Source organism: Micromys minutus (genome assembly GCF_963924665.1).
Source record: "Micromys minutus genome assembly, chromosome: X".
NCBI lineage: Eukaryota > Metazoa > Chordata > Mammalia > Rodentia > Muridae > Micromys > Micromys minutus.
This window is the reverse complement of record NC_137970.1, coordinates 64,641,406-64,656,567: the sequence shown is the minus strand read 5'-3', so window position 1 is coordinate 64,656,567 and position 15,162 is coordinate 64,641,406.

Genomic DNA, 15,162 nt, shown 5'->3' with positions numbered 1-15,162 from the left:
ATAAAGGACACCAGGATAGCTTGCCTTTCTGAAGCAATTAAGCAAGGCTCATATGGGCAAGTATTCAGTCTGCATAGGCCTGCAGGAATTATTCTGCATGTTTATGATGGCTGTCAGCTTGACTTTCGAGTGGGACACTGAAGAGTGGGAACATGTGATTCTCTTACTATTTTGTGCTCTCATATTGTATTTTGAGAATTTTTGTTTCTGGTATTTTTAATTAATTAATTAACTAATTAAATGATGTATTTTTGACCAGTTTGGTTGTGGTCTCTTTGAATTCTCATATTTACCAATGAAAAATAAATAAGAGGTAGATCTGGGAAAGAGAAGAGATGGGATCTAGAAGGAGTGAGAGGAGTAAATGTGGCTGGAATATTTTACATGAGAGAAGAAACCATTTTCAATTTCTTTAATTTTTATTAAATATTTTATTCACATATATTTTAAATGATATCCCTTTAAATGGTTATCCCTCCGTCAACACCCTGATTACATTTTCCTTTTCCTTTCCCCTTTGCCTCTATGAGGGTATTTCTCCACCCATTCACCCACTCATGCCTCACCCCTCTAGCATCCACCTAAACTGGAGCAACCAGTTTCCATTACCTCCCATTAATGTCAGATAAGTCCACTTTCCACAACATAAGTATCTGGAGCTATGGATCATTATATGTATACTTTTAGGTTGGTGATTTAGTCCTTGGGAGCTGTTGGTGGTCCAGTTAGTTGATGTTGGTCTTCTTATGGGATTACTAGACTCTTCAGCTCCTTCAGTTTATCCCTCAGCACTTCCATTCTGGTCCCCATGCTCAGTCAGGTATTTGGCTGTAAATATCTACATCTATATTGGTCAGGAGCTGGTAGAATCTCTCAGGGAACAGCTATATCTGCATCCTGTCAGCAAGCTCTTCTTGGCATCAGCAATAGTGTGGTGGTATGGTGTCTGCAGATGGAATGGATCCCTAGGTGGGGTAGTCTCTGGATGGCATTTCCTTCAGTATTTATTCCATTTTTTTCTTTCGGTATTTCCTTTGGACAAAAATATTTCTGTGCAATGCTTATATACTGAAGGCTGTTTCCACAGGTTCTTTATCTACTTTGTTGAGTATTTTGGCTAAAGTCATAAACATTGCCTCCTGGAAGCATCTCACTTTCCTGAAGATTGAGACTTTAGAGTGGCTACCCTGAGTTTTCCACCCCCCCCCATGTGCTACATATTTTCATTTAATTTTATGATCCTTTGCAATTTTGTCTTTTTCCTTCCAATACCTGCAGCCCACCACCAGCCCCAAGAATTATGTGTGTTATTTTGTCTCTCGGTTACCTCACTCACGATGATGTTTTCTAGTACCATCCATTTGCCTGTGAATTCTATGAAGTCATTTGTGTTTTTAAATAGCTGAGTAGTACTTGGTTGTGTAAATGCTCCACAATTCCAGAATCCATTCTTTTGTGAGTGACATCTATGTTGTATCTACCTTTTGACAGTTATAAAAAGGTTGCTATTAATACAGTGGAGCATGTATCTTTGTTATATGCTGGAACATCCTTTGGGTATATAAAAAGTAGTGGTATAACTGGCTTTTCAAATAGTACTACTTCCAAATTTCTGAGGAACCACCAGATTGATTTCCAAAGAGGTTTTAAGAGCTTACAGTTTCAACAACAACTGTAGAGTGTTCTTTCTCCACATCCTGGCCAGAATCTGCTGTTACCTGCATTTTTTTGATTTTTGCCATCCTGACTGGTGTGAAGGGGAATATTAGGGTTGTTTAGACTTATATTTCCCTGATGACTAAGGATGTGGAACATTTCTGTAAGTGCTTCTCAGCCATTCAATATTCCTTTCTTCAGAATTTTCTCTTTGCATCTGTGCCACATTTTTTAAAGGGTTATTTGATTTGCTGGAATCTAACTTTTGAGTTCTTTGTATATATTTGATATTAACCCTCTATCAGATGTAGGAGTGATAAAGAACTTTTCCCAATCTGTTGGTTATCATTTTTGTCCTATGGACAGTATCCTTCACTTAACAGAAGCTTTGCAATTTATAAGTTCCCGTTTGTCTATTGTTGATGTGAAACCATAAGCCATTGGAGTTCTTTTTCAGAAGAATTTTCCCTGGGACCATATGTTGGAGGCTCTTTTCTACCTTCTCTTCTAACAACAGAAACTGATGAAATTAAAAAAAAAAAAATCAGATTCTACTACAAGCTTCTATAGTAGGACCTGATTAGTTTTTGAATTTTCTCAGTTTCATTTGTTAACTCTCCTATCTCATTTCTAATTTTGTTGATTTTGACACTGCCTCTATGCCCTCTGGAAAGTCTGGCTAAGTGTATATTGTTCTTGTTGATTTTCTCAAAGAAGCAGTTCCATGTTTTGCTCATTCTTTGTATAGACCTCTTTCTTTCTACTTGGTCAATTTTAGCCTTCAGTTTGATTATTTCCTGCCATCTGCTTCTCTTGGGTGTATTTGCTTCTTTTGCTTCTAGAGCTTTCAGATCTACTTTTAATCTGACAGTATATGATTTCTCCAATTTCCTTATGGAGGCACTCAGAGCTATGAGTATTCCTTTTAGCACTGCTTCCATTATGTCCTATATGCTTAGAAATGTTGTTCCTTCATTTTTAGTAACTGAGTTCTGGATAGGTTGTTGTAATATGTTCTTCTACTGAAAATAATTCACAAAAGCTGGGATTATATGAACAAGACCTCAAGAAAATCAAGCCAGTTAAATTAAAGCAGGATGAGGGGAAAGATCTCAAGACCTTATTCACATTTGAGGAACAATTTTAAATTAATTTTTGCCAAAGTCGAGTAACTTTAGGAGTGTGGCCATTAGTAGGTATTCCATAATGAGTTCATAACTCTAATACAATGCACATATGGGAATAACTAATTAGAATATAGAGAATTAAAAAAAAAACAGTGGGGAGCAATTTGTGTTGGGGAAGTTGCTGGGGGAGATTTTTTAAAAGGAGTGTATATAATCAAGATAAATTGAATACAAATACAAAATTTGCAAAAAATAGGGGCGATTAATTTTATAAAGGAAATGTCATATATTTAGGTAATAGCATTGGCTCAGTGGAAATGGCTTAAGAACATAAAAATTTAAAATTTAAATATTTTCTGAGATTATAATATAATTACATCACTTACCAGTTTTATGTCCTCCCTCCTAACAATCCAATGTACCTGGCCTTATTCTCTATCAAATTTATGGATTTATTTTCTTTAATTGTAGATAGATAGATAGATAGATAGATAGATAGATAGATAGATAGATAGATAGACAGACAGACAGACATGTGTATTTATTCCTATTGTCAGGAGCCATAATAGGACAAGCTAATAACTAGTAGGTGCTCTTCCTAAGTTGACCTGCTCCAGATTAATCTGCTATAGAATTGTTATTATAGGCAAGGCCCAAGAGAATTAATTTGAGGAAACATTCTTGCTGTTAAAAAAATCCCCTTTCTATGATTATGAATCATATATAACAATCACTAGGTATTGTTCCACCCATTTTTAGCAGATCTGTGCAGATCTCTGAAGATGTAATATCTTTTAGTGATGCTATATAGACAAATAGATGACTTAAGTATTAGTGATGATCTTATAAGAATTCCTAAAATTATATCAGTGGTTATTAAGCTCTTTTATAATAGAACTGCTATGAGATCCTTTTCTGATATTAAAAACTGCACTAAGAACTCTGCCAGTCTGTGTCACCAGTTATTTGCTCTTCAATAGTAACCAGACTTGTCACTACTCAGGGCACATTTCAAGAGGTTGTAAAATAATTAACTGAAGGTCATAAAAAGGAAACTAGTGATTTATTATAGGTGGTAGGACAGAAGATAAAATATTGACTGTGTTTATCTATAAAAAACTTTACTAATAACTTAGTTACAACTTTTGACTCTCAGTGAACCTGTGGAGCTGTGACAGGTGATATATGTTTAGTAACATAATTACTCCTAATGAATATGCATGTAAACATTCTCTGTTATCAACTATTATTTCAATTTATGATTTTTGGTGTGGAATTGTGATGGACTTTTAAATGCATGATCACGTATTCTCAAAAATGTTTAAGTGCTGAGAACAAAGAGAAGGGTCAGAGAAACTGAGTTAAGGAGGTCTTTTTTTTGATGGAATAATTCTTAGATATAGAAGTAAAGCTAGGAATTTTTTTGTCATTCTCTGTTTATGATATTTCTGCTTTTACCCTTATCTTTCTTCTTCTTTTTATAATTGGATAGTTTATATATTTACATTTCAAATGTTATTACCTTTCTGGATCCTCCCTCTCTCATCTCCCTTCCCCTGCTTCTATGAGGATGCTCCCCCCCCCCATCGACCAACTCCCATCTTAATATGCTGGCATTTCCCTACATTGGGAAAATGAGCCTTCATAGGTTCAAGGGCTTCTCCTACTATCGATACCAGACAATGTCATCCTCTACTACCTATGTGGCTGGAGCCATGGGTTCCCCTGTGTGTATTCTTTGGTTGGTGGCTTATTTCCTGATAGTTCTGGGGCATCTGGTTAGTTGATATTTTTGTTCTTCCTATGAAGTTTCAAAAGGTTTTCAATCCTTTCTCTGACTGCTCCATTGGGGTCTCTGACCTCACTCTAATGGTTAGTTGCAATAATCTTAATCGGTATCAGTAAGACTCTGACAGAGACTCTCAGGAGAAATTCATATCAGGCTCCTGTCAGCAAGAACCTCTTGACATCAACAATAGTAACTGTGTTTAGTGGCTGCAAATAGGATGGATCCCCAGTGTGGCAGTCTCAGGATGGCCTTTCCTTCAGTTTCTGCTATAGTCTTTGTTCTAGGATGCCTTTATAACTTAGTAATAAATGCTATATCACTTCTCAAAAGGTCCCTTTATCTTTCTGTAATTTCTGGCTAGCAGGCCGCACAGTAATCCACACAGTTCTTTCTCAGATAGAACAAATTCTACATTACTTTATCCCCCACTGTTAGGTCCAAGTGTCAATCACTTAGAGGAAGAAAGTTTTTCAAACATTTTAGAAATTATTATAAGCATTTCAGTACAGTTCGAGAGCTAGAATGTTCAGAGTCCCTCAAAATTTAAAGCCACACCATAGTCCTACTCCACATCTCTGCCACTACACTGTCCAGTCTGGATGTCTCCTGCATCTAAATGCATAAATACAACCTGTCCAGTCTATATAATGTTATACATATACAAATATATCTGCCCCGAATGCAAGTGACATCACCCTCAGTTTAAACAGAAATAAAAAGAGTTGGAGGCTGTTCTTTTGTTTCATCTCTTAGTGCAGGTATTTTCTCTTTGCCTCTTTCCTTCCAGGAGTCAAAGTGTTCTCTGTGCAATATGATTCCATAAGCATAACATTGTGCCCAAGCATATGAACTAAGTAATTATCTATAGCAATGTTAGAAACCACGCCAAAATAAATATCCCTTCCTTAAATTGCTTTTTTGAGCACTTTGGTATAGAGATGAAAATGTCTAATTAATACTGTACTAAAAGCAATAAGAGCTGGAACCATTTAGGAAGCAATTTTGTCATGAGTATTCCATGTTCTTAAGTAGAAATAATGTATTTTTTGTCATTATTTAATGGAAATATACTGTACCTAAGATTTTGGCTTTCTTAAATTTGTGAGTCTGCAGTAGCAATGTCTTTTGTGTAAACAGAAAGAGAAAAATGATACCAGTATAGAATTGACATTTGCCAGACAACAATATAAGCATTGTTTGAATCTTTGACTCCCCTATCTCTAGAACTGTAAAACATTTCTATTTTAATAAAAAACAGTCTGTAGCATTTTATTTTTTGATAGAAATGGACTAAGAAAAACAAATACTATTACTTATGATTTAAAAATCTAAGAATCCAAGGTTAACAGCTTTAACTTCCTGCCACTAGATACATTGCAGGACTGTGGCTGACCTGCCATCAGGGGCATGAGAGTGGGCAAGCCAGTGGGATTACTAGCTCAGATACACTGCAGATACAGATCCAGGGCTTTAAATTGGCCCACTCTAATATGTACATTATTGATGAACTTCTGGAGTGCATGAATGGAGCCAGTCCTATGGATGCAAAGCTCTAGAATCTCCATGACACATGAAATAACAGAAGATCTGAGAGGAGTTCCAGTGAGGTTCTGTTATTGATGCAACAGCAAAAGCCAGAGGCTTTGTATCATACTAAGAAATCACTGTAATGAATATTCGAAAGGAAAGAAGTGTGGACAAATGCATACAACTGTGGTACACACTGTGATACACCACAGATTTCACAAAGAAATGGTTTTCATCTTTTCTTTCTCGTTGGGGAGGTTACAACCGTAGAGGGTAGCTATATGGGGAGGAGAAATGAATGCTGTTGGGATGCATGATGTGAAATCCACAAAGAACCAATAAAAATTAAAAAAAATAATTTTATACATGGATAATGTCAAAATAAATATATACATTGATTAAGTCAGAAAGTTTTAATGAATTTAACCCTCCTATGGCCTTCTTTGCCTTGCAGATGAGCAATATTTTTCTGAGTTTTTATATGACCTTTGTTTTCTTTTTCATTGTCTGCTTCTCTTTAGCTTCCCTTCAAAATACCAGTATTATGGGACTTAGGCAACATGTTAAAGTTCAATTAAATTATAGTTACTGCTTTTGAAGTCTTTGACTCTCTAAATGCAATCACAATATTTGTTAATGTTTCACTATTCGACTTTGGGGATTATCAGATAGGGACAAAATTTAGTTCATATAATTAACTGTTAGCTATCAATTGTCTATGCTCATATAAGGTGCTGTCACTTCCTTTTTTATGTAAGGATGATTGCTTTTTTGCATCTTTAAACATAAATACCACTTACCAATATTAAAATTAATTTAAAAATATTTGAGTTTTTTTATATTAAACACACACACACACACACACACACAGAGAAACACAAAATTTTTGAGTTAAATTCTTAACTCAAGAAAAAATCTGTATTTGTCAGAGAGTTGTAGAGGTAACTAATGATTTATAAAAATACTGCTGTGGACTTTAATTTTATATAAATGTTGTCCTCATACTTAAATAAAATCAGGATATAAATATTTTTGAAATGGAATAAATGATAAATACAGAGAAAGAACATGACCATGATTAAGAAAAGAAAAGAAGTATACAGAAGGAACCCCCAGATCATTTTGACCTTCAACATATAGCCTTCATATGAATGAAAAATAACATGTTCATGTTACTTAATATCTGGTATTTAGTAATGGATCTCTTGGAAACACATCTATAAGTTTAAATAATTCTTTATATATTTTTATATTTGACACAGTCAGTATCCTTCCCCAACCAAGGTTGTTCATCTCTATAATGTTTATGCTAAGGGATTGATATACACATCACTGAATCACATGCAGATGATACAAACTGATCTTTTGAGTTGGTTTCTCCAAATAACAACCTTGTAAAACCCTAACTCAAGGAAGTCTGCAACAATTTATTCCTTTCATACTCTGTTGATGCTTCCAAAATGACCCAGTAACCCAGGAATGACTAAAAGTAAAATCTCCAAAGAAAAAATTCATTACTCTTGTCACTTCCAGATAACCTCTCTAATTTAAAGTCTTGTTTAGTATGATTGATAGTGAAAGAAAACTGCGGAATGCATTTTTGGAACTTAAGGATCTGTCTGTACTTTACAGACTTGGATTTCAGCCATTTCCTTTCAAGTGAAGTTGTGGATTGCCTGCTCAGTGCATATTTGCTAGTGCTTTTATAACATAAGTCTGAAATAAAAAAGAAAACTAACAGACTGCAACACTTTCAAATCATAAGTGTGCAGGTGGCTGAACTGACAGTCTAAGCCAATTCATTTTCTATTACCTAAGCACTCTGTGCCCTAGAATGAACACTACCACCACTTTACTTTCTACCATTTGAAATTAATTTATTTTAAAATTTATATCAATTGATTTATACAGTGTAGTTTCTCAATTGGCTCTTTTAAATTGTGTCTTATATTCCATATTAAAGAGTATATAAAAGTGTTCCATGTTATTTTACATAGTTAAATTTTAATTTTATTCAATATTAAAGAGAATATGAAATTGATCCATGTTACTTTACATAGTATCATTTGGGGATCTTTAAATTACCCATTATATTGAAATTTCTTACAGAGAAACTTACCATGTTTTGGTTTGATTTTCTGTTAATAGCCACTGTTTCTCCCCAACCCTGAGGTTCAGGGTAGGTTGCTTTATGAAATTGTTCATATTCTTCTAAATACAAAAATATATCCATATATGTTAGCTTTGTATTCATTAGTAAAAATCTTGGTTCAAAAATTATGCATATGTTAAGTGTAAGATGATGTCTTTAAGCAGGAAGGCAGGGACAAGAAAAATGAGGCCTGTTGTTGGATGAGAAAGAATGATAAGCAGGAATAGTTTTAGAAAGGGAGGGAGGAGCCAAAGTGAGAAGAAGGAGCTGGGAGCAACATGGAGGTAGATGTAAAGATTTTATTTTCTGTTCACACATACAGGTTATTATGGATATTTTTAAGGAATGAGTGCGTACAAGATTTCATGTCTAAATGAGAAAATTATACCATATCAATTGGATCAGAGGTTATTGTGTGGTGTGTGTGTGTGTGTGTGTGTGTGTGTGTGTGTTTTTCATGTGGTGACTTAATTCAGTTTAAGAGAAGGTGCAGTGGTGGTATGCAGCAAGCCTGCCATGAATTTGAGATATATGGACCCAGCGTGATTACAACCTGCCAAGTGAATTTTGAATAAAGACAGGGTGGCAAGGTGCTGTGCTGGAATGGCTCATGGACAATCTGGGTCAGAGAGTACCCTGGGTCAGAGAGTACCCTGGGGGCCAGCGTGGGGCTGCTAGTTAAATTAGTGCAAGTCCCATATGGCCCTATAGTACCAGAACTATTGTGGAAGTGACAACCAGGTCAGAGGGAGCCAGGGTCAGCATGGAGCAGTATGCTTGGGAGCCACTTTTTAAATATTTACCACAACAGTTAAGTTTTTACAGAGACCAATAAAACAATTTTTTCCAGCTTTACAAATGGACATGCTTTCTTTTTAAATTGTTTCACTGAGTCTATTTTATATTTTCACATTAGGTTGTAGAACTTATGTAGTTTTAAAAATGATTTGTGTGTGTTATAGGAAAAAGCAAACTATTGGAAAACATGTAGGTTCTGTTAAATCATTTTTTCTTCTTTTTTTTTTCTAATGTATCCTATCTCTTCCTGATTTGTTTTGATTAAAAGAAGTTATAAATTTTAATATCATCAAGCTTTTTAAAACTATTTTTATAAGTCTGTTTAAAAATACTGACTTTTTAAAGGATCAAAAAACTCAAAATAAACTAGACATTTGGTTCCTACATTTATTCCCAACACTTGGGAGCAAAGACAGGGAGATCCCTATTAGTTTAGCATCAATTTGGGAGCCCTCAGATTGTCAGAGCTATATAGCGTGACCCTGTTACAAAACAGCAAAATTCAGTCAACTGAAATGTATACAAATATTTTTCTATGTTACCTTCCAAAAGAACTATAGTTTTATATTTAATACTCAGAGTTTTATAACTCCTATTAAGTTTTAATAGACAGGACAGATGATTCAATTTGTAAAGTACTTAACACATCAACATAGTGACCTGAATTTTTCATCTTTATTTCCCAAGTAGACAAGCAGATACAATACTGGATATATCCAAGGTAAGCATTGGGGATTCAGAGATAGGTATGTAGATCTACAGATCTCACTGACCAAATATCTTAGCCAAATCAGTGATCTTATGGTTCATTGGAAGTTTCTCTCTCTCTTTCTCCCCCTTCTACTCCATCTCCCTTCCCTCCCCCTCCATCTCCGTCCCCCCTCTCTTTCCCTTCCTTCCTCCCTCTCTATGTGTATGTTTGTGTCTGTGCATGATAAAAAAATAAACAATTAACAAAGACATGCAATGTTACCTCCTGACCTCTATATACATATCTCAAATACATAAATCCATACACATACATACATACATATATACATATATACATATATACATACATGTATAAATACTATGTCCACCCATAAACAATTACACATAGAGAAACCGATTATGAAGAAAAATCTGCAACATAAAAATAATTGTTTTATTGCAAGGGAAGGACATTTTAGACATTTTATATGATGACATTTAATAAAAGAAAAAAATTGTCTTTTCTCAGGTATTTATTTTCACAGACTTTGTAGATAATCTAAGAAAAGCATTCACCAATAGTAGAGCAGTTTTAGATCTAAGAACAAATTAAGACACAGAGATTTTAAAAGTGACCTGTGGCTGGGAAAATCAATAAAATTGTTAAACAGAGGAAAACATAGCACTTGGGTCTCCCTTAAAACAAATAATGATAGAAAAATCTAGCTCAAGTGTATACAATAGTAAAAACAGAAGCAATCAGTCAAAGCAATGGTCCTTATGGCATGCTACATCTGTTGTGTGAACTTGAGACAAATATTTTATTTTAGCTGGAGATGATTGTGCCTGTATTTTTAAAATGAAGAACAAAGCTACTTTTTTTCCCATTCCTAATGCTAGATAGAACTTGAATCATTACAGCATTCAAATTCTGTGGCTTGTGAAAAAGTCAAGATTTTCTTTTTACATGTTTTTCTACTTTTCCCTGTTAGACTGCGCCATTTGTTCAAAGTAAGCTTATTTTTTTCTATAATCTGACATGTCCTCATTGCAACATATCATATGACATTTCTTTGAATTAGGTTTTGAGCTCTGCATTCCTCATTATTTATTACTTCTTTATACTGATAAAATATATCATACCATTTCTATTGTTATATTTTTCAAAATTCACAAGTTTCCCTCCCCCACCAATATTCTCTTGGTTATTTTTAAGCTAGTGAAAATACAGAAATTTTTGTAATCCCTTTTTTAGAACTGTCTATGACTTTGATTAAAATTGCTACGAACTTGCACATGGTTTATTTTGAATTTGCAGATTGTTTGGGGAGAAGCAATGTTGAATAGAATCAGACAAAACTGAAAATACCAATAGGGAAAATACTAAGTGAGACATTGAGTAATAAAATTTGAATTGTTTATTCTCCACACATTTTATAACATCAGATTTTATAGTGACATTAACTTATTAGAGACCATGTTAAATTAATTGATTTTAGGATTATTAGCTAAATAAAGATAACTTCATGCCAGCCACCTAGAACACCTGAGATCCAGGTATGCAGGCATGCTGAGACTGCACTTTGAGTGGCCAGGGCACAGAGAGATCTGGGCCGAGCAGGCAGAAAGTGTGACCCCCGGTTGATTCAGGGGAGTAGGAACCCTGGAATAGGGACTTGTTATCCACCCAGAAAACCATAGCGTGCTGACCAAATGCTCAGGCCATTCACCACCGGGAAAAGCGGAGATCCAGGGACACAGGCATGGCGAGACTGTGCTGTGAGTAGCCAGGGCATAAGAGAACACAAATGTCAGCCCAGGCTGCTATGTATACCAAACTCTCAATCATTACAGATGCAGAGACCAAGATATTCCAGGACAAAACTAAATTTGCACAATATCTAAACACAAATCCAGCCCCACAAAGAATTAATAGGTGAAAAACTCAATAAAAGGAGGGAAACTACATGATAGTAAAAACAAAAACAAAAACAAAAAAAAAAAAAAAAAAAAAAAAAAAAAACTAAGCAAGAAAACCAAAAGAAGAAAGACACACAGACACAATTCTACCTTTAAAGGCAAAAATAGGAGATAACAGCAACCACTATTTCTTAATATCTGTTAACATAAATATTCTTAATTCCCAAATAAAAAGGCAAAGGCTATCAGACTGAAAACACAAACAGAAACCAACATTTTGCTGCATACAGGAAACTCATCTCAGAGAAAAAAACAGACACCATCTCAGAGTAAAAGGTTGGGAAAAAAAAAATACCAAGCAAAGGGCCTCAAGAAACAAGCTGGAGAAACGATTCTAATATAGAATAAAGTACATTTTCAAACAAAAGTTATCAAAAAAGATAAGGAAATACACATTTTACTCATTGCAGGGAAAATTTACCTGTACAAACTTGCAATCCTTAACATATATGCTCCAAATACAAGAAGATACATATTCATAAAAGAAACCCTATGAAAGAAAAAAAAAATCATTGCACCCAACACAATAATAGTGGAAGACCTCAATATCCTATTCTCATCAATGGACAGATCATGGAAGCAGAATCTGAACAAGGATGCAATGAAACTAGCAGAGGTTAGGATCCAATTGGAATTAATAGACATCTACAGAACATTTCATCCCAAAACAAAAGAATACACCTTCTTATCAGCACCTTAAGAAACCTTCTCCAAAAATGACAATATAATTGGCAACAAAACAAGCCTCAATAGATATAAAAAAATTGATATACTCCAATGCATCCTATTAGATTACCATGGAATAAGGATGGTCTTTAATAACAACAAAGACAACAAAAAGCCCATATAAACATGGCAACTAAACATTGCTCCATTAATCTATAACATGGTCAAAGAAAAAGTAAAAAAGGAAATTAAGGATTTTCTAGAATTTAATGAAAATGAAAACACAATATAACCAAACATATGGGATGCAATGAAAGCTGTACTGAGAGGAAAACTCATAGCTCAGAGTCCTTCTGAAAAGAAACTGGAGAGAGCACACACTAGCAACTTGACAGCACATTTGAAAGCTCTAGAAGAAAAGGAAACAGATACACCCAAGAGGAGTAGATGTCAAGAAGTAATCAAACTCAGTGCAGAAATTGTCAAAATAAAAAAAAAAAAAAAAAAAAAAAAAAAAAAGAACCATTCAAAGAATCAACAAAACCAAAGCTGGTTCTTTGAGAAAATTAACAAAATTGATAAACCCTTAGGGAGACTAACTAGAGGGCAAAGAGAGAGTATCCAACTTAATAAAAGGAGAAAGGAAATTAGAGAGAAAACAATTGAAACTGGAAATTCAAGAAATTATCAGATCCTACTACAAAAGCCTATACTCAACAAAACTGGAAAATCTGGAGGAAATGGATAAATTCCTAGAGAGATACCAGATACTAAAGTTAAACCAGGACCAGTTAAACCATCTAAATAATTCCATAACACCTAAAGAAATAAAAGCAGTGATCAAACCAAAAAAAAAAAAAAAAAAAAAACATGACCAGATGGGTTCAGAGCAGAATTCTATCAGACATTTATTCACAACCTAATACCAATACTCTCCAAATTATTCCACAAAACAAATTCAGATGGAATACTACCTAATTCTTTTTTTGAGGCCACAATAACCCTAGTTCCCAAACCACACAAAGACCCTACAAGGAAAGAGAACTTCAGACCAATCTCACTTATGAACATTGATGCAAATAATAAACAAAATACTTGCAAACCGATTCTAAGAACACATCAAAATGATCATTCATTACAATGAAGTAAGCTTCATCTCTGGGATGCAGGGGTGGTTTAATATACTCAAATCCATCAACATAGTTTCCCATATTAACAAACTCAAAGTAAAAAACCACATGGTCATCTTATTAGATACTGAGAAATCATTTAACAAAATTCAACACCCCTTCATGTTAAAATTTTTGGAAAGAACAGGAAACAAATGCCCATACATAAACATATTAAAAGCAATATACAGCAAACCAATAGCCATCATCAAACGTAATGGTGAGAAACTTGAAGCAATTCCGCTAAAATTAGGGAGTAGCCAAGGCTGCCCACTCTCCCTCTACCTATTCAATACAGGACTGGAAGTCCTGGCTGGAGAAATTAGACAGCAAAAGAAAATCAAAGGGATACAAATTGGAAAGTAAGAAGTAAAAACATCACTATTGGCAGATGACATGACTGTGTACTTAAGTGACTCCAAAAACTCCACCAGAGAACTCATACAACTGATAAACAAGTTCAGCAAAGTAGCTGGATATAAAATTAAGTCAAACAAATCAGTAACCTTACTCTATTCAAAGGATTAAACATATGGAGAAAGAAATTAGGGAAAAGATACCATTTACAATAGTCACAAAAAATATGAAATACTTGGTGTGACTCTAACTAAGCAAGTATAGGACCTGTATGACAAGAACTTCAAATCTCTGAAGAAGGAAATGGAGGAAGAACTCAGCAAATGGAATGATCTACCATGCTCATGGATTGGAAGTATCAACCTTGTAAAATGGCCATCTTACCAAATCAATCTACAGATTCAATGCAATGCCCATTAACATACCAACCCAATTTTTCATAGAGTTGGGAAGAAAAATGTGCAATTTTATCTGGAATAAAAAAAATAACCTAGAATAGCAAAATCCATCCTCAACAAAAGAAAACATCTGCAGGAATTACTATCCCTGACCTCAAGCTATTTTACAACGCAATTGTGTTAAAAACTGCATGGTACTGGTACAGACATAGGCACATGGATCAATGGAACAGAAGAGAAGATCCAGAAATGAGCCCTCCCATATATGGTCACTTGATTTTTATACAAAAATGCTGTAAACTTTCAATGGAATAAAGGACAGCCTCTACAACACATTGTGTTAGTTCAACTGGCACTCATAATACAGAGGAATGAATATAGATCCTTTCCTATCGCCTTGTACAAAGCTCAAGTGCAAGTGGATCAACGATTTCCATATTAAACCAGGTACACTGAAACTATTAGAGAAAGCAGGGAAAGCATTAGAACACATAGGCAAAGGGGAAATTTTTCTGAAGAGAATGTAAATGTCTTGTGCTCTAAGGTCAAAGTTCGACAAATGGGACTTAATGAGATTGCAAAGTTTCTTTAAGGACACTGTCAAGAAAACAAAACAGCAGCCAAGAGATTTGGAAAAGTTCTTTACCAACCCCACATCTGATAGAGGCCAAATATCCAAAGTATACAAAGAACTCAAGAAGTTAGACACCAGAGAATCAAACAATCCTATTAAAAATGGGGTACATAGCTAAACAAAATGTTCTCAATTGAGAAATATTGAATTGCTTAGAAGCATCTAAGAAAGTCTTTGACATCCTTTGTCATCAGGGAAATGCAAATCAAAACAACCCTG